Below are 21,529 nucleotides of genomic sequence, written 5' to 3' on the forward strand. Positions count from 1 at the left end.
TTCCGAAATATCGCTTGAAACAATTTGAATGTCATTTAAAAGGAATTCTGTTTTGTGATAATCTATTCAAATTGCAATAAACAAGGCCTGTTGTGAATTGTTACTCTGTGGAATAACTAACGAAATATAAATAAAATGTGTATCAAAGATATCATTTTTTTAGTTTTTACAATCCTAAACAAGTTTCTTATCAATGAATTTAATATCACAATTATATATACAGCCCCATTAACGCCCAAACCCAATAACCTATCTTAATCCATTTTAACCATCGGAGATCTATAGACATCATAATCCAAATATTGATAAAAGTTATTCAATAACCAATCGACGGATTGTAATAGATATCTGTCGATACAAACTTTCCATGGTAGGTCGGATCGGTGTATGTGGATAGACCTTTGTAAGAAAATGACAGTTCAACTGTGCCAACAATATCCTATCTTAAGATTTCAACTTACACCAGTTTTTTTTAAACAATTTAAAAGCTATTTGATATGTTTTAAAGATAGACATGTGTATTTTAATATTATTTGTACGGTTTTATTTGGCTTAAATGAATTATCAAAAATGTGCGAAGAGATTGCATTCTATCCGTCGCCAAAAATGGATTGTCTTAGTAGGGTTTGGTTATTGGAATGTAGATAGAAGATCGATCGACTGTCACGATCTGATCTCAGATTGTTTTCAATGTGAGATTGTGGATTAATTATTTTTTTCAAATAAAATCGAAATTTAATTATTTATATTGGTAACTAAGGAAGAGAATCCTTTTCCATTCCTTCATTCCATGCCTCTGTTAGCATACGTGTGTGGTTATAAAACTGATTACATTATTAAATATAGCAAATTCATTTGTTCATATTTGTGTATCGCTATCTGTAACTAACGTTCGTAACAATAATTAACTTCCCTTTCTAAATCGAAGTTTTATAATCATTTACTATTTCTAATAATACCGATCTTTACGAATCATAATAAACATTAATTCAAGTAAGATATTACGTCAACAATATCTTAGAAATCAACGAATCCTAGATTAACCTACTTTTACTACGAATTTCTGTCGAAATTAAATTATACAAAAAGCAAACGCCAAGAACAAACTTCACTAATACAAATTTCGCTAAACAAGATGAACTCATTTCATTTTTAGAGGTTCATAAAATGTATAACAAAAATATAACGAGCTATTTACACTACAAAATTGCTCGTTTCTGACTTTACGATCTATTTTAATAACTCAATATCAGATGGTTTTAATTATGAAATATGTTGGTTGGAGCTAATATTTTTATGTCGTTAATTAAACCCAACCTCGCCTGTGGATCAGGGTATAATAATTTGTACATTCTCTTACTCTTACAATCTAATTGAATATATACCAATACCTCGAATCTATAAAATCACTGTATTCATGATTATGCCATTGAGCCATTGTAAGTGAATGCTGTTTCACTAAGACCAAATTACTCAACCCTTTCACTGGCTACAAATAGCCAGTGGTACGGTTAAAAGCTAAAATAATGTTATCCTTAAATCTATTTCGTCATACTTAAACTATCGTAAGTTAAGTAATATATATATTACAAAACTGGCGATCGACAACAAGGAACATAATGATCGCCTACAAAGCTATATAGTAAGATCTCGTAATTTGATAATCCTAATAAACAATGAGCCGTGTTTGCTCCAGCGTGCGACTCTGATCCATGGGTTCATAGGTTCGATTCCCGGCTGAGTAAGAATGGACTTTTTTTATGTACGCATTTAACATGCTCTGGAACGGTGAAAACCGAGATGTCTACCGAAAAGTCAACAGCGTGTGTCAGGCACAGGAGGTTGAACACCTGCTTGCCTTAGATTGAAAAGGTAATGAAACAGATTTAGAAATCTGAGGCACAGACCTACAGAGGTTGTGGCGCCACTGATTTATCATTTTGTTTATTAAAAACGATGTACGCCCCTTAGACAGTTCGTTCCTTTGATTTTTTAAATAATTATAACAACAAAAATTTTGTGAGCTTGTAAGGGCTAATATGTGGATCTACAGTGATATCTCTACCGTGATAAGCTAGATTAACCCGAAAAATGGAAACACTTTTTAGTGTTGGATTTGCAAAGTGGAAAAAAAACATTCAATGTTTCAAACGATCGCTGCCTTAACGATGAGAGATATGTGATTAGGTTCTAGAGCTTGATAATACATATAAAGTCAGCGACAGCATATGTCTAACTTTTATTCTATATAAAACAATGCTTACACCGCGTCTATTTGTCCGTCGCGAAAAACTTAAAAACTGGTAATCTTCTAAAAACCTTTCTTACATACAAAAGGCAATTGACTATTTACATCGTGTTACACAATATTACTCTCTGTTATTAAATTACAATCTACTTCGAACGATACCACTTCATTTTAATTAATCAATCAGTGCAGGTTAATTGCAAAATACAATGACTTGATGTAAATTAATTTTTGAACGAACTTTTGATACTTCATTTTCTGTCAATTGTAACGATGTTTTGTTTAATTTAACGCTTAACTAACCGTTTTAATGAAACATACGTCAATAAATACTAGTTGCGATCCATTTACTATAATTTACATATTTTATCATCATTATAAAATCTTTACCTTTAACTCTGGATTAAGAGTAAACTAACCGCTAAACATGATTCTATTAAGATTGTGTAGTCTATACAAAAGTAGGCGACTAATTTCTCAGTATTTAAATACCTATGTTTATGGTGATCGAGCATTAACTAATAATATACATAGAAAGGAACTATAGGCCTCTCTCCAAAATAACACACGATTATATCCCACTGACCTTCCAAAAATTGTATACAACGCTCACTTTATTCGGAGCTATTAGACGATCGCCATAATAGTGTTGTGGGCAAATTGCTCACGCCACTGGTCACACGCGACCTTTCAACCTCAATGTATTAACTAATACGGCTGTGTAAAGTTTAAGGCGATTACATAGGATTATATTTCATCATAAAATACTACATTGCTGCATCGTTTTACTGCTTTATATGCAATCACTTAACAGAGTTTACTGAACGTAATAACAGTTTCTTTTTACGAATATATAAAAAATTCTGAAAAAAGTGTAAACCGATGCAAAGTTTATCAAAAGCACAGCTTGTGTACTGGTAGTATAAATCAACTTGAATAAACAGTCTATATATTACACAGACAGTAGTATCATAATATTGAGCTGTCGTTATGAGATGCACTCTAACATTGTTTCATTAACACAAAATCGCAGTGAGAAGCGCCCTCAGGCATTTAACTGTAAAAGACCAACACAAACGCCAACACCTTTAAGACGAACCTCCATCTTTATACCGTGATAACGCTACACTAATTTATCATGTAACTACGTTGGATTATAGCAGTCTTGGGTATATTTTGTAGGTAGAAATATCTTTATAATTTAGTTCAAATTTGTTATCAGGATTACCTTAAACATTATATATAGGTCGAAAATAACAGCATTATTGTAATGGCCAGCGACTTAAAACCTTGAGATCGTTGCGCTCAAAACCTGTGCACTGTTTGACACGACGACATGTGTAAACAAAACAATCAAAGAAACCTATGCAATCTGATGCGGTCATAAGTATGAAATAATTCAGTGTAATACTTTTTAAGTCTGGGCGACAAATGTTTATATTGAAACAGCATTATTATTATCTAATAGGCAAGTAGATGATCTGCTTCCTGTGGCTAACATACGTCGACTTTTTGGTTGTGAGGCAAGCCAATTTCCTCACGATGTTTTCCTTCACCGTTCGAGTGAATGTTAAATATGCACATCGAAAGACCGCCAGGGATCGAATACGACTACGACCTTGGAGATGAGAGTCGCACGATAAAGCCACGAGGCCAACACTGTTCCGGTTTAAAGGATAGACAAAATAAAACCGCCTGTTACACAATTACGCTTGGTAAAAACATTTAAATATTCATATTTTGCTTGAATGCACATTAATGAGTACAGCATCAGGAACTTTAGCACGTACAATTATTTAAATTGTGGTAATCCATTGCACAGTTTGCATGTACATTTTTATATAATAAGAAAAAATCACGTAATCCTTGCGTATCGCAAAAAAGTTGAAATTCCATTTGTGGGTAACGTACTTTCTTCGTGCTACTTGTAAGTTTGTTCTTATAACTTACCAACTACTACGTGATTAGAATAATAGCATTATTGGAAAAATTAAGGTTTTTTTTAATAGTACTTATAAGGGGCAAACGCGCAGGAGGCTCACCTGACGTTAAGTGATACCGCCGCCCATGGACACTCTCAATGCCAGAAGGCTCGTGAGTGCGTTTCCGGCCTTTTAAGAATTGGTACGTACTAAGTCGAATTAGTTATTAATTAGTCTAGGGTCTAATTAATAAGAAACCCTAACCGAAAAAGCCGGTACTATTTACATGAAATACAAATATGTATTAATGATTTCAGAATGTCCAACATTGATAGGCGCTCCCTTTTTAGGTATTCATCTGATGATGGTCTATGGACAGTTGCCTTGATAAAGTTCCTTATTATGGATAAGTAGCTTTCACTCTACACGCAAATGTTAATTCTGGAAAAACAAAACAACTCTTGGCTCAGCTGGCATTTGTTTCACGATGGCGCTCTAACGTAGCTTGACATGCGTCCATAGATTAGCCGTTATTATCAATCAAAACGCCAGTCCTAAAGACTTGATGTTTGAACTGACTGGCAGTTAAAACATCAAGCCTAAACTCCGTAAACTTTAAACGGCGCCTAGATATTTTTGTATCATCCATCAAATACATAGAGTTAAGCCAAAGTGTTACATAATAAGCCCGAGATACATCACCCGTGACGTTATCGGAATGTTTGACAAGCGTTTAATAGCGGAACTTGCCTCTACTCGGAAACTTACTAACGGAAATACTTCGTTGCTTACGCTCTATATGATACATGAATACGTTTGCATGTGTTATACAGTTTAGAATTAACAGGCGTGCTCTGACATCTCAGGGTACTTCTTAAAGTAACTACATTAGTCTCATACAGTGTTTACTACACTGCAAAAGAGGGCGTTGTCAGCGAAAAATTTATCGTCTCGTAATATAAAAACTCGCAGTTCCAAAAGTAACTTTTTTTTATTAATTATAAATATAAGATTCGCTTACAGTTAAAAGTATTAAGAACTAATTTATATTATATGTTAAGGCCATAGAAATCGACAAACATGAAAAATATCGGTGACTTCTAAACTTATCACGATTTGTCACTTTCATCGAATTAAACAAGGTATGGTTTTAATAACATAACTAAGAAAATACGGTCATGTCGTGACAGTGTTAAGTCATCTCTTAATTAGTGTAGGAAGGAAAAATCCTTAAGGGAAAATACGAATTCGTTAACACAATATTTCATGATAAGCCAACGAGATGAACATATTTTGAATTAATGAAACACAGATTTACCCGCAGGCTATCGTTAAAACGAAAACCCGTGGATGTTAAGGTATGGTTACATGAAAGCTTTTGCGAGGCCGCTTTTGACTTCATGGTAAAGGGCAATGGCACACATTTATAAAAAAAATTACGCCATATAGTCCATTGAAATGTTACCTTTGCTAAAACAATACAATAATGAAGTAAAAACGGCAGAACGTTCTAACATTATTTCTTGATAAAATCAAAAGAAAAAAAATTTTAAGCAAAAAAATAAGTTTTTTCCCTTTTTACTTATAACTTATTGAATTTTGGATTTATGATAAAAAGTCAAATAGAGATAATTGTAGGCACAGCAATTTGCTACGAAATTTGTCTCTGCAAATTTTATGTACGATGGATAGCTAGTTTAGGAGATTTAGCCAAAAACGTGTTTTCACCACTTTTCCCAACATGGCAGCCGAGAGACAAAGGCGCCAACGCCACAAACTTGAGGTTAAGCTTGTATTGACCTACATGTCCCATAAATAAAATTGAGTCCTCTATTAAATTTCAATGGACTAAGTACTAAGTCACCACTGATGACATTGTAGTTTCACGTTTATTACTCAAAATCAATAACTGCATTACCACCGAAAGCTACATAGTATTAAGAATCTTTCTTTATAACATTTCCAATTACATAAGGAAACCCTTTTAATACACGAAAGAAAAAACCTCCTAAAACTTCCTGATTAAGGAAACATTTTCTTCATCCGAAATTTTAATCTAAAGAATTCGTAGAAACATTTCCAATTGCAAAAGATGTCACGACATAGCGACATCATACAAGAACCTTTCCACACATACCGTACGTAGTTATTGCGCTTCTCGTGAAACAAAAGACGGTGCTAGGAAACGCAACAATAAATATAATAGAACAGGAATGAGCACCCATTAGTCGCCTTCTCAGTTAAATCTCTGGCCATATCTCGAAGATTTAAAACGATGCGATTCAAACCCCTGAACCGGGCTAAAAGCGCAAACTGCAGGTAAGTGTCACTATCATTGCAGTCTAGCTTTATTTTGAGAGCAAGATTGCAATACTGGCTGACACTTGAAAAATATTCCCTTAATGTTACTTTATTACGTATACGCTTCGCTAGTCACGACTCACGAGCCATTCCGGATTCAGTTGTTAAGTGCAAATAAAAGCTTTTGAAATTTCTATTTTTGATACCATTATATGATTCCAACATAATTTATAAAAGAGTCGTTGTTTAAATAACTTAACGCCGTCACTTTGATGACACATTTACATGAATTCAGTTGAAATAAATGCATTCAGCCCCTTATGACGTCAGCTCCTTTGTCTCTGGTGCGAATAGACAAAGGAGGGAGATGATTTCATTTTGCATTATCCCGTCTCATCGTTTAGAATGGCGTCACATGTCAATTGTAACTAGGCACGCCTTGCGAGCATAATTAACTTGCTTAGGGGTGGGGCGTATTAAAATTTATTATTTCATTTAATTACCTATACGTTTTTCATGTTACCTATCTCATCTAATACTAAATGACTACCATAGCTGTTACGAGTCGCAGAATTTGCTACATAAGACATTTTATTTTGCGAACTAGCGAACTGTAGAATCGTCTCCCGGTGATGGTCTTCCCTGAGAGATACGACCTCCAACGAATCAAAATTCAAGCGTACTCCTCCCTCAAAGGCCGCCAACGCACCCACTCTACTAAAAATTGGTGTCTATGGGCTGGGATGACTGCTGTTTTTGCACGTCCCGTAGGCTCAATTGCCCCTTTATTATAAAAATAAAAAACCTAGTATATTCGATAGCCTCTATTTTTTAGGACACAACAATGCACGTTATGCTATACTGATCATTGTTATAGCAGATTAATAAATTCAACTAGTTTTGCATTATAAAATACATTGTAAGCATAATATGATTACACCTGCTGAATATTATGAAATTGTCTATAATTGTGTTAGCTTAGTAAGGTAGGTTGCGTGAGTCGTGATGTTCCTCACTCGAGTACTTCCGTTTCAAGTCTCAGGCTAATACATACACGTTTTCAAATGTGGCATATTCCTTAATCTCTTTAATAGGTTTAGGCTGGAATTTAAAATCACATAATCGGTATGCGTAACAAATCATTGTTACAATACAACTAAAATATAGGTCGAGTGTTTAATGCTTGTACCTTTATAAAACATAGACTTTTATTATCATCAGATATGGTATTCTAGAGCCTCCTAGTTGAAAACTAAATTCCAACGAAAACAATTCACAAACAAGCTCTAGGACGGAGCCTGACCAAAGCGGTTTCATAATAGATCACGCGCGGTCCATGGATTACCTTAATTAAGTGGTACGTGACGAAAATAAAACAATGTCATCACCTACCGTACCACAATGAGTTGCAATTGTTTCCGTCTCTTCTCACGCGTCGATTCTCATCTAGTGTCAACATCACACGGTCGTGTTTACATAGACAATGTGCACGCATTACGTACCTGCAATAATAAATTATAATTTATAATCTCTGCATTCAATTTAAGATGCATTGATTGAAGAAGAACTGAATATGAAAGAAGTATCAATGATGTCTGGCTTTGTTTTGGCTTTCTGTATTGTCTTATAATATGTATAAAGTTAGTAGTTAGTATGTAAGCTGTTAGATTACTTATAAATAAATAAATAAATAGATATGTCTTTAGCGTTAAACAATCAGCATCATGAGCACAACCCATATACGGTGTGTATACAAGACAAATACAAACATAACTTACACCATCACACAACACATCCGAACTAGGTATACTTAATTAATTATATTTAATAATTGAATTTTTTTATGCAAATTTGTTAAACTTTTTGTATGCATTATGTATTTCATCTTTGGCTATATTATAAACATTTTTTTGTTACATTTAATTTAACTTAGCAGTAGGAGTAATAAATAAAAATACACTGAACGAAGGTCGTAGTTTTGTTAGCAATATAATGTGAATCATGACGGGACAAACAATAATACTTCACCCTCCATCAAGCGAGACTACGAATTCACACATTTCCCGTGTCAATTGTAACGTTGTCATATCAAATGTATACAATACATTAACGTTTATCATACGCCCATAGGAAGTAAATCATAATGATAACCCGTAAGGGTACACAACAGGCGTCGTGCCTTCATCCGACAATTTTATCGCCAAATAAACCAGGCAAATGTCACACAATTAATTGCGGTCGTATTAAGTACACTTTTATAATAATATACCGTTGTACTTTTAGAAATACAACATTTTCGTTTATCTAACAACAAAGCTAAGTAAAACGGAGAATTGAGTAAAAAAGTAACGATAACTGTCAATAGAATCGAAGGTATGTGAATTATCAAATAATATGCGCGCCATGTTTTTAATGCGAGCCTACGGGACAGGGACATCGAAAAAGGGCTTCATCCTAGCCCATGGACACCCATTTCAGCCTTTGAGGAGTCTGACGTTTTCGAAGCCGAGTTCATCTATACAAATAATAATGTAAAGGTAAGAGGCAATTCAGACATCTGAAGGCCGCCGAATAATTTATAAAAAATATTTAATCAACATCTCCCATCTGAAAAAGCGAATATCATGTATTAGGCTGTCTGTAACACGTCAAACTTTGTATAATTCGGGCGTATGAGTTTGATTAAAAGGGGAGTATTACAAAATTCTGAATATACGACAATGAAAGGTAAATAAAGCGACGAAAATGGAAAGATAATTAAAGCAACGTCATGTACACAACATTCATATCATGTTTGATGAAAAGTGAGTCTAATCAATTCTATTATCTTAAAAGGAAAATACAGAGGTATTTCTTAACCAAATTAATGAATGCCTGATACAAAATTTTAAATGGAGGAAATTTCAAAAGGCTTAAATGGAGATGGACAGGACAACTGCTCAGAGGCCAGAGAAAATGGTCGAAAAAAGTCACTCAATCAACACCTCGCTACAATACCAAGCGAAGGAGAGGAAGACCATGTGCGCGGTGGGCGGGTGACTTTATAAAAGTTACTGGTGAAGCGGTCGGTCTGTGGCAAAGACTTGCCAGGGATAGGAAGCACTGGAAACAGCTGGAGGACGCCTTTTCGCCACAAAAGCAAGCAAACAAGAGGACAGCTGTGCAACAAAACCTTTTTAAAAAACTTTTTTTTACATACATATACATTTTTTTAAACTTCCTTGTATAAATTGAAATAAAAGCTTTGTAATTTATTGAAATTGATACAAATTTTACAAAAAATATCAATCAACCAGCTAAGCAAACTGATTAAGATACATACGTTATATGGAAGCCGATATGGAACTTAATTTGCCGATTAATTCAAAGCTGTTTGAAACAAACTCCCTTTATGGTAGAAAACAATAAAAGCTTAAGTTACGAACTATAAGACAACTCTCATTAACGTTAGAACGGATTACAATGTAGTGCTTATAATATTTTACAATGTATCAGCCTAGCGTATTCACTACAAGCAGTTGTGAAATTCAGCCTCAAAGCAAAACCAACGTACCAAGCTAAGGCTGTATTAGACATTGTATTAGCCTCACTGCATTTGAGTTTAGACACTGTAGGCAGTTGCCGCAGTACATTCGCAACTACAAGTTTCAAGTGCTGTGTATTAGAACGAGCAGTAATCCAACGCTATTCAGCGAGTAAAGCTCGCAATGATCGTATAACGCTAACTCGACGATATTAGCTTAGTTCCTCAGTCCTCTGCTCTTACTAAATGAGATATTTAATGCGGCGACCGCAATACGCTCCAGTTCGCCCATGTTTGAGCTAATTCTAATTGTTATAAATTGCTTAGTTTTAGCTAGTGGATGGCAAATGATCTGCGTTAAAAGTCCTGGTTGGAACTGTCTGCTATATTTAATGTTTATTATTCTGAGTCGCTATGTATCCCGTATGTCTAACTGTATAATGTCTGTGTATGGTTTGATTAATCTGAGGACGCGTATTTATTTAAAGTCAGAATCTCGATTTGAGTGCTGTGAAAATGTCATACTTCATACTAAAAACAAATAGTTTGACAGTCAAAATTTTTGACGCTAAGTACTTCTAAACATATACATCATCTAGGTAACCTATTTCGTTGTCTGTGGCAATGTTTATGTTGCTGACATTAAGGATACTGTTGCTCTTTAGAAACTAGCATTCATAGGCGTCGTGCTTGTATATAAATTGCCTTAATCATGTCTGGTTTGAAACTGGTGAGTTGCTTCAACTGGCGAGAATAGCAATGTGAATTTGGTGTAAGCCGACATTTCTTTTTTTATTACTTCCTTCTGTTGCAAAACCTTTTAGAACAGTTCATAAGTTAATACTTTTATTCCCACATTAAATTCTCAGTGAAAGTAACGCGGACGCGAATCTTAGTTTAATTGTTTAAAAAGCGTGAGAATTTTACAGAGAGCGAAGGACGGACGCAAAAGTACGTATAAATTCAGGAGACAATCTCTCCAAAACATAATGTTCGAGATTTGAACTACTTGATTTGTACTCTCAATATCAGATCAACCATGTAATAAAACAGCGAAATCAATTCTCTCCAACGATATCTTAATGGGTTAAAAGAACATTTTCTTTAAATTTCCACTACAATTTTATTTATATATAGCTCACGATAGGAAACACGTTAAGGTAAAAATGAAATCAAAATAGCATTTCTGCAAACGGACAAGTCTATTTCGAACATGTCTGTGTTCTATTTCTCCCGACTTCCTGTCAAATCCATTGCCATCACACAATGTTGGTGTAAATGAACTGAATTCTTTGTCTTTTCAATTTATAACCATATCTCTACAGTTAGATGTTTAATTGAAAATTGTATATTAAAAGATATTCTAAACTGAACTAAAGAAATCAAAATATTCCTTACATTTACGAAAGTTAAAAATATAATGAAATATTGATAAGTGCTTTATAAATGCAATAATTATTCACTAAATTACTTTCGCAGTTTATAAATCATGCGTTAGTTAAAAAAAAACACTATAATTGCGCGCTCTCATTATACAGTTGAACTCACGTCCAATAATAACAAATTAAATTATTAACAGTAGCGAAAATGTCACGTAAAACGTACTCGAACACGTATTGCACATTTCACGCAGTGCTAAATGCTAAGTGCCTACATCAAAATGCTTTGAAACACTTTCTGAGACATTTAACCTATGATTTCAACTGTATCCTTGCGTGGCTGCATTACCTAAATACATTAGCGCACGCTAGGTTTTGGAGTAAGACTAGTAATCATAATTATTTCATATCAAATTACACTCTAATAACACAGAGAAGAATATAAGCAGTGTTTAGTATGATTATTAAATCGTTTATATAAAATTGAATCGTCGATGTGCCGTCACTTTCTTCTTCGTCTTGGCGTAGAGATCACTACCACTGTGAACCCACTCTAAAGTATTTCCAAACCAATTAGACTTAGGGTCCTTCAAGAAAAGAGCGTACCAATTCCTAAAAGGCAGATAATGCCCTTACGAACCCTCTAGCATTAAGTTCTGGTGAGCCTCCTACCCGTTTATCCCTGTTCTGTAAAAAATATATTGCGTCTCGTAATGTACCGAATTCATCGAGCATAAACAATTTCGTAACACTGAATATATAATACATTACAACACATTACAATTGTTTACCTTTATTTATATTCGTTGTAAGTGTATGTCATCAAAAACACCAGTTATGTAGTGAAATGAGAAAGTTCTTGTCATTTGTATGCCGAGATGAACCTCAGAAACTATAAACAGAACCTTCACTGCATTCTAAACGACATCATCAGTATTCCTACTGACACCATTTGCTTGTGACAGGCTATAGCACCTGAAGGCTAGACTGTCATATGTTCTTTGTTATCCCTTGGATACCTAGATAAGACGTTACAAGGCACCGAGTGCACGTTATGTAACTTTTAAAATGGAACTGAGCAAATGTCCTGCTAGCCGTTTATTGTCTTGTCTATGACAATGCGGTATTAGTGCAACGTCGAGATGGATTTGTAGTGTTAGAAAGAATATAAGATTACGGTCGTAGGGATTTGATTTTCAACATTAGTTTTTATTAAATAGTAATAAGTAATATTAGTCTACATATAACATAATTACTTCTGAACACCACTGTGTATGTATATAACCATCTCTGTAACATACCGGTCATGCGGAAAAAACATGTTTTACAAAGTTCTCGTGGGGTAAACCAATACGTTAATAATACATAGCAATGGTATTTAAATTAAATTATGACTGTATACATATCCTATTTAATTGAGATAATAAAATATTAAATTATTTATAATTAAATTTTAGTAATTCCAATTTAACAATGTATGGGTATATGAAATTATACCGTAAATACACGACTAAGCCCACTCTAACCTATCATGGGCAATTAAAATGCCGCTACATTCACGATTCTTTAAGTCACGTGAATATCGACGACCGACGAACCGGTTGCAAGGTGAGTTAATACGTACTTTTTGTAATATTACTCAACAACCACAAACGATTTTCCTTTTATATAACTCCTTCGACTGGCCGAATGCCTTCTTCTTGGTATATTTGCTTTATTTGAATTACCATTTTAAAATAATTTCTGTTTAATAATACTTATTTCTTGTTACCGACACATCCTAAGAAACGATTTCCATTTATTGTAACTGTGATCAAATTCATGGGCGGCTATAATTTAACCGCTAATGCATATTTAATGATACATTCGTACATTAACACTAAATCATTGCTCTTGCTTTTGACATGCGGGTTATTCATTTGCAATTCAAACAAGTAAATAATAGAACAATACATTCAAATAGACTCCGATTGAAACATATATTTGTGGTATCCATGACTGGTTACGCAGAATTTAGGCAAAATCTGATGTAGGGTATATAGACTATTTTAATTTATTATTAAAATATATGTTCGCAGTGTGTAAGTTTCTCCTTCATCTAGAACTAGAACATCGGTCGTGCTTACTTTATTACTGTATGTGTATTTAATCAAAATTAGTTATTATTTTTTTTCTCAGTGGTTTTTTAAGTATTCCGAGGATTATCGACTAAACAAAAATGATACGCAAAAGGGTAAACATACAAGGGAGAAGTGGCTATTTGAAACATTCTTCGTTTCTTAAAAATTAGTTATTGATGAGCAGGGCTTCCAACAGGTTTCTTAACTCTCCCACTTCTGGTATTAAAACTTTTTATGAATAGAAAATAATCCACTAAGGTGGCATTATATCGATTTTTCGTAATTTTTTCTATCAGCGCAATTATTTTTTGAAAGGAATCGAGTGTATAGCAGGAGTTGGATCGTATAACCCTATGATTGAGAATCACGAGTGCAACCACTGGGCAAATTCAAAATTCGCAACACAGCCCAAGCCACAGTTTCATCGCTACGTACGATGTCGGACTTGACACGAGGCCTATTTGGACATTAACCATTGCGCTAAAACCGATTTAATCCTACTGGGGTCCGCCCCTTTTATCTTTTATAACACCAGACATTACTAAAAAAATACATTAGATCATTACATACTTGCTACATTTACGTATTTCAAATTGAATTCTGAGAGTAATAAAACAATTTACAGCAAAATTGTTGAACAGGATTACAGCAAGGCATTCCCGCCACATTCCTCCACCGTGCGGTATAAATTGAGGGAAACAAAGGTGGGTATTGCTTCCGGCAACCAGCTAGAATTTCCACTGTATCGGGAAGTAATAATATAACTTTACAATTACTATACACTCGAGTACGGTACGTGAATATTTTATATTTACCTGTTAAATGCTTAATATTTTAAGCGTAAGTTTTTTTTATGTTACCACTGAATGAATAAGAAATAAAAACTACTCTTGTGTTTCATTCGGCCATAATGCTAAGCTATAATAAAATTATTTAAATTATCAACATATCATTTTTAAAGAAATAATTATTTTTATTTTAGCTTCAACTTTTAAGACACACAAAGGTAAACAATACCTATCGATTTTTTGTTCAACTACACTCGGTTTTACTCATTATATTACATTATATTGAGGAAACATTTTCTTTCTGAAGAAAGAATTAAATTACAAAATTACTTACGTCTTACTTAACTTTTAAATATCGTTAGCAAAACCACGTAATATAAATCTAGAACATTAGAAATATCGCAAAAACACAAATGTTAAGAAAATTAAGTTAATGTTGCAACGGTTTCCAACTTGTCCAACGCTAAGATATTTCTTATGCGATCTCATAAATATGTAAGAATCGGTGGCCTCGCTAACGTATGGCAGTCACCGGCTAGTTTTTGTGGCACAATTTACAGCCTTTAAACCAGCAAACCAAATGCCGGCACCTTATTTACACGGCGCCACCAGGAGGAAGTCCGTCGGATACCCAAAAGGAAACAAACGTAAATCACTACTCTACGGCAAACGTCTAAAATATTGTTTTTTAAAAACAAACTTTACGTAAACAAGTTCTTAACATAACGTAATACTCCTTACTGACAGCGATTCAAAAGTAATGCTTGTGCGAAAACAACAAAACCGCTAATTCACAACAACAACAAAACGGTATTCAAATTACATTGTTAGCGCCTTGTTTCCCCCACATTTAGAAAATAAACATTACGCCAATCAAAAAACAGAAGAGCGCTCCGAAATCCGTTTTCTAAGAAGATTCAACGGTAATGTTGACCGTGCAACTTAGGAGTTCTGTAATCCTACAATTTGCCGTCGCTAACTCGCAAACACAACAAAACAAAGAACATATTCCCGGCCTCGAAAGGAAGTTCACTCGAAAAGGCAACTAGCTGTGGGGAAACCTTATATTGTAGAATTTATGATATGTTTCAACGCTCCGCTCCAGTTTCTTAGGTCATTCGCGCAGCTATCTCCGTTATATTTGTTCAAAATAATAACAATATACGTACAATAACATCATAAAGGCGAACCAATTTCGATGCAATTCCTATATTGCATCCTTCGTAAATGGGCTGCGGAATATAACATTATGTGGGTTTTTTCAACATGGGCTAGAGAATATTGCTCGTTTGCATCGAAGAGACGTCGAGTAATTTGATAGCAGTTATGGGTCCATAACTCTTGAATTGTTTTGTACCCATTTGGCTCTGAGTGGCAATGAAATAGGAATGGAATGTTCTAGATAAGTGTTTATGGACCAATTAGTGGCAAACAAAATGAGGCCTATCGGGTTTGCAGTTAACAAAGTTATAATACGATCATGTTACTAACTAGATACTGGCCATGGTGTTAGTGATTTTACTTAATTTTATTTTGCATAATGCTACTAATATCATATATTGTAATATAAACATACAATAAATTGTCTAATAACATTCTATGAACAAAGAATTTTCTTCAGACATTCGGCTGCGAGTGTCTGATAAGTTTTATGAATAATTCTCAATAGATTCGCAACATAATGAGATGCATTTGCATGTCATAATTGAGGTCATAGCAATTATTCACTTTACGATAATGATATTGCATTGAAGTATACAGTAGGTATTATCATAGAACTGCGTTCATAATTCTCATGTTTATAATTATGAAATGGTAATTCATGTGCTGACAGGTTATATAATATACGTAATAAATTGTCTAGATATCGAAGAAGTTACCTTCAAAGATTACTATAATACCATTTAATTAAAGGTCTTCTTCTTTTTTATTATCTCAAAGAAAATTCTCAAAGATATTAAATAACAAATACTTGTTCGTTTAGTGTTGCACTCACAATAATGCGTTGACGACGGATTAAGACTCATACAACAAATAAAAAGTATGATAAACGGCTAAGCTCTATGAAAACAAATTGTTTCTGTATAAAAAAATACTGCTTTCATAAGAACTAGCGGAAACATATAAAGGTTTTTTGGTATATCATTACACACTCACAGTATAGTAATAAATGTATAATACATAATTTAAACATTAAAAAATATACAGCTAACTAGGGACTGAAAAACTAATCGGTGAGGTTTATTAAATTCTGATTTACAAAAATCTATTTGATTCGATAAAAACACACCTAGGTATAATATAACAAGTATTAAAATTATTTCAATATTTCGTTTCGCATTTGAAAAACAAAATTCCAATTTAAAAGTAAAATTGTAATAAGAATAAAACCAATATGATTTGGTAAATAAAATTTTCACAAAAGAAACTTGCATCACAATTGTTCCGAGTATATCTTTATCGTTCGTTTTTTACTATGGAAATTATTAACGTAGTGTGTCTGCTTTGAAAGTATGTATAGACAAGGCTTTAAACTTAAATGCTACGTGCCAAGAATACATACGTATTCACCATGATAAAAGAGAATTGCAATTCAAGATATATTTACTGTAGTAAAAAAGAAAGAAAAAGTTTTCTTTGGAAAACTAAAATAAGACTTATAAATATGATTGTGTTGCTTATTATGATAACTAGTTCAATTACCACCAACAACCAACCAACCCATTAATTACTTTGGTAAAGATGTCAACACTTAGAGCTCGTGTAGTAAGTTGTAAGTACCACTCTCTCGTCTAAGTCTCGACTCAAAATATTAACCTAAATATTCTACAATATCCTACATCACGAGCAAGTTAATGATAAAGAAAAGAGGCAAGACGAAACGTTGCGTTCGACTTTTCCTGTGACAAAGATTTATAAGAAACCAAATCCGTACAGGCTTTGTGGCATTTAAAGTATATTTTAAGAACTAAACAAATAACATTCGTGCCGCCGTCCTCTTTTAACAGAAAGATTACTGGCTCTTCCGTAATGACGTCAGTTTCGAGGTTACTAATTAGTTTTAGTTTTGATTCTATTGCAACGGCTTCGCATTATTAAAATTAATTAACATCGCATAATACCTCTGTTATTTTCCATTCAAAATTTGGTAACTAAGCATTCAATATGCTTTGTTCGTTATGAACTCATAAAATAATCACCATTTAATGGCCCTCAAACGGTGTATGTCTGATTCGCCTAAAGGAATTAACTAGGAAAAATATGTTCCGAGTTAATTGATACACATATTTTATATAATTTTTAGCTTATATAATATGTCCTACGGTTAAAACAGAAGACACATGGGTATGTAACCGTTTGTCTTCTGTTTTAAAAGTACTTTTTGTCTCTGTTGTGTTTATAAGATTCGCTGAGCTGTCTTCGCAACAACACAAATGAATAAAAAAGGCCAAATGAAAGACCAACTCTTTACATTAAATAATACATTTCTCAAGAAATAAAAAAATCCCTTTATAATTACATTAACTCGAACCTAGTAATGGTTACAGACGAACCAACACAAATAACTTTAATGGCGCAATTCGCAAAGTTGTGACGTCAGAAAAGCCCGTAAATCTGTACGAAACGAAAACTGCCAGTGATTATAGCCTGGACAGTCGGGCCCGCAGCAATAAACTAAATATGACGACATAATTATTTAATCGTTTTCTATAAACCACCGGGACCGAGCATTTAATACTTTGACAAAGATAAAACCATACTATAATCAACAATGAAAAAGATAGTTATTCGAATTCTAAAATAACGTAGATTTTTTAAATAAATGATGTTTATTGACGATAAACGGTGCCCGGTATGTGACTATTAAATAACTTTTGCAAAAGAAATAGCGGTAACAAGAGAAACGTATATTAACCTAAGGTCAAAGATTGTAAAAACTAGAACCTTGATTATGTATGAAAATTAGGTTCAAGCAAGGTTACCTTTCACATTAAAACAGGAAGGTTTCGTAAAAGGTACCTACTTACATCCGCATTACGTTAATCACGTACTTTAATAACCAATCGTTTACATACGCTATACATATCTACATGTTAAATAGGTTTTATATATAAAAGGCTTTATGGGTCAAAACGTTACTCAACATGGGTCACGGTCAATAAAACGGTCCATGCAGAAACTAAACCGAAGCAGGTGTTGCTTAATTATGAAATTTGGTCAAGTTCATGTCGACTAATCAGTAGCCGAGTAGTAACATTATCTAACTGAAGTTAGATTCTTCGAGTAGCAATATTGGAAGTAACAACAATAACAGACTAGTAATTCTTATTGAAGTAATTACAAGAGCCGTGTTAACATATTGGGTCATTAGCAGAATCAAACATTTACTGCCTTTAATCTGTTTTAGTTCATTTAACACGATGAAATATGTGATTCACGATAGAATTTAATATAGCGACCTGACATCTATATGCTATTTGGCGAAAATTTTGATATATGAGTAACACGCAAACCGTACCATTGGAAAGACCGGCTCGTCAAAATAAATAAATAATTCATATTCATAACCAACATATGGCCGATGTTAAAGATCTTGATATTTTAGCAGTATCAAGCCATAATATACATTTAAATTCAATCCCGGCTTCGCTCGGTTTGACATTAATAATAATACTTAACATTACATATTTAATAACATAAATGTCCGACTTTTTAGTAGATATTGATGTCTGCTATAAAACTCTACTACATCCCTTTGCTCTAATGACAATAGCTTCCGTTTTCTATAGAAATGTTAAAAAACAAACAAATCTTTCCTGTATAATATTAATGTAGATTAGATGTATGTACTATGTGAGATGATACATAATAATATTTATTTGCATAGTAGGCTTTACTTATATTCTCGCGCCATCTATTAGAGGTACGATATAACAACAAAAAGTATTGCTTTGTACAATGTGGGGGTTGAAATATTTTCACCAAACACGCTTGAAACTTGTTGGTAACGTGAAAATTACTTGCAAACAACAATTTGCGGGCTCTTGGCTTGTGAACTAAACTTAGTTCACTGATTCAGAAATTGAACACCTTAAAGAAATGGCTTGCTTTTTAAAAATATAATTTCATATAAATCATTACATAAATATATATAATATAACTTTACTTTTATTTTATAGTTGCTTAATAATAAATCTAATAAATTTCCTACTTATGTTTGATGATACAGAAATTATTTTGAAATTAATCCAAGCTAGAAAATCTATCTAAACATTTTTGAAGGCAGCATTTTAATTTATTATTCTCCTAAAATTGTATGTATTGCTGGTTTTATAGGTAAACTTATGACAAACTAATTTTTCACTTATACTTAACCTGTCTAAGATTCAAGTTATTTTATTTAGTCCAACATAACTGATAATGTATTATAATTCAAACTCAAATAAGTATGACATTTGAACATAGCTGAGTATTTCACAGATCTAACAATAACATTCAGGAACCAGCACAAAATAAATTAGTGCAAAATACATTCTTGACATATTGGTGTGTGTACATATACTTAGTGTTAAGTCTTATTTCTGAATATACCCTAAAATTAGTAAACAGTTTTAAATCTATTTAATAAAAGATGTAATAATTTAAACCTTATACTGCCTATTTAAATAATTTAAATAATGGTCACAGGAAAAAAAGCATTAACCAACTAACCTTATCGGAAATTCCAAAAATATGTTGATAAGAACATTTTCACATATTATGTTTAACTGGTCTACATCTATCAACAATACAATTTAGCTTTCAATTTCACTTTTGGTCAAGCAATACAACCTAGTACTGAATTAATATGCAGTGAAAGTAAATGTTGGGTGTGCTAAAACATTACACTTTTGCCCAGTATATTATATAATATTTAATTGTACCTGTTAAACAAGAAATGTTCAAATAAATTGCTGCATATTGAAATGATAAAAACATTATTACGACGATTAAACGATTTTAAAAACATTATTATAAAATATAATTTTATTGGTATAAACTTACTAAGGTAAACCTTGAATTTTTATATTTAGTGGTAATAGAATAAAATCCAAGAGATACTATTTAAGTTACAAAATATACTTATGAACACAGTAATGTATTGTACTTACATAGTTTAAAATAGACAACTAATAATAAAAAGGGTTAGTTTTATTCAATGTTACAGTCATAGAGTCATGGTAGAAAATACTGTTTAATTATTATAACTTTAAAAGCATTGTTACAAGATGTTAAGTAATTCTGAGCATTACTATTTCCTCCTTTTCAAGAGCATCAACTTTCGCCTAGTGTTCAACGTCGACCTCAGGCTGTTCCGTACCAAGCACAAGCTTACCAAGACGCGTTAAAAATTTCATACAACATTACGCAAGTATTGAAACATTTACTAGACATACCAATTACCAAACCTTTTAATATTTATAATTAAAAATAAAAAAAAGTATAAACTCGTGTAGGCTACGATAACATTTTTTTAACTAATATAATGACTTACCTGTATCATAAAGAGATGAGAGGTTCCAATAAACGAAGTAATAATACACCGTATGTTTATCACATGAAATTCTAAACAATATAAAATCTGGCACTCACACGATAAAACACAAAACACAGATTTTTTCACCCCTTGACATCTGATATGATTTAATAAATATGGTATCACAATTAAAATCCACTAAGAAACTTGTGGACTAAAAGTTATCTATTTACAATAAATTATAGTAAAATGATCGAAACAATCGCAAAATAACTACAAAAACGTAAACAGCCGCCTACTTTGACAGCATCGACGAATAAACTGACATCTCAGAACAAAGACAGCTGACACACTGACAATTTTAAATGATTCAAAAAGATCTACATTACAAAGCGAGTGAACGGCAACGTGTTAATGTAAGAGACTAATTCTTCTGCACGTGATAGTTTTATCGCACGTATTTTATTAACAACAAAAATAAATATATTTTTTTCAGCAGTGGTTCGTGCTAGTTTAAAACAATAAATATTTTCTCATTACACGATATTTTTATACATTATCACATTACTATTATTGGAAGATTTTGCAGCAAATGAAATTTTTTGTATAATATTAGCAAATTTAACTCAACTTTTCAGTAACCTCACCAATTCGATCAAAAAGCAGCACGGCCATTCATCCTTTTCTCGAAACAGTTTAGATTATTTGTAGAACAGATTTATTCATTTATT

The 21,529-nt window shown here is 33.0% G+C and overlaps 1 protein-coding gene across 1 annotated transcript in view; it reads right to left on the reverse strand.

Annotated features, from left to right (window-relative positions):
* The window catches only part of LOC111003975 (furin-like protease 2), a 166,233-nt gene extending 145,074 nt beyond the window's left edge, over positions 1 to 21,159 (reverse strand). Inside the window, exon 1 of the mRNA XM_022274767.2 lies at positions 20,817 to 21,159. The gene's annotated coding sequence lies outside the window, so the exon portion shown is untranslated. The remainder of the gene's footprint in view (positions 1 to 20,816) is intronic.
* Between the last annotated feature and the right edge of the window lie 370 nt (positions 21,160 to 21,529).

The sequence above is a fragment of the Pieris rapae genome, chromosome 5 (genome assembly GCF_905147795.1).
Source record: "Pieris rapae chromosome 5, ilPieRapa1.1, whole genome shotgun sequence".
NCBI classification, from domain to species: domain Eukaryota; kingdom Metazoa; phylum Arthropoda; class Insecta; order Lepidoptera; family Pieridae; genus Pieris; species Pieris rapae.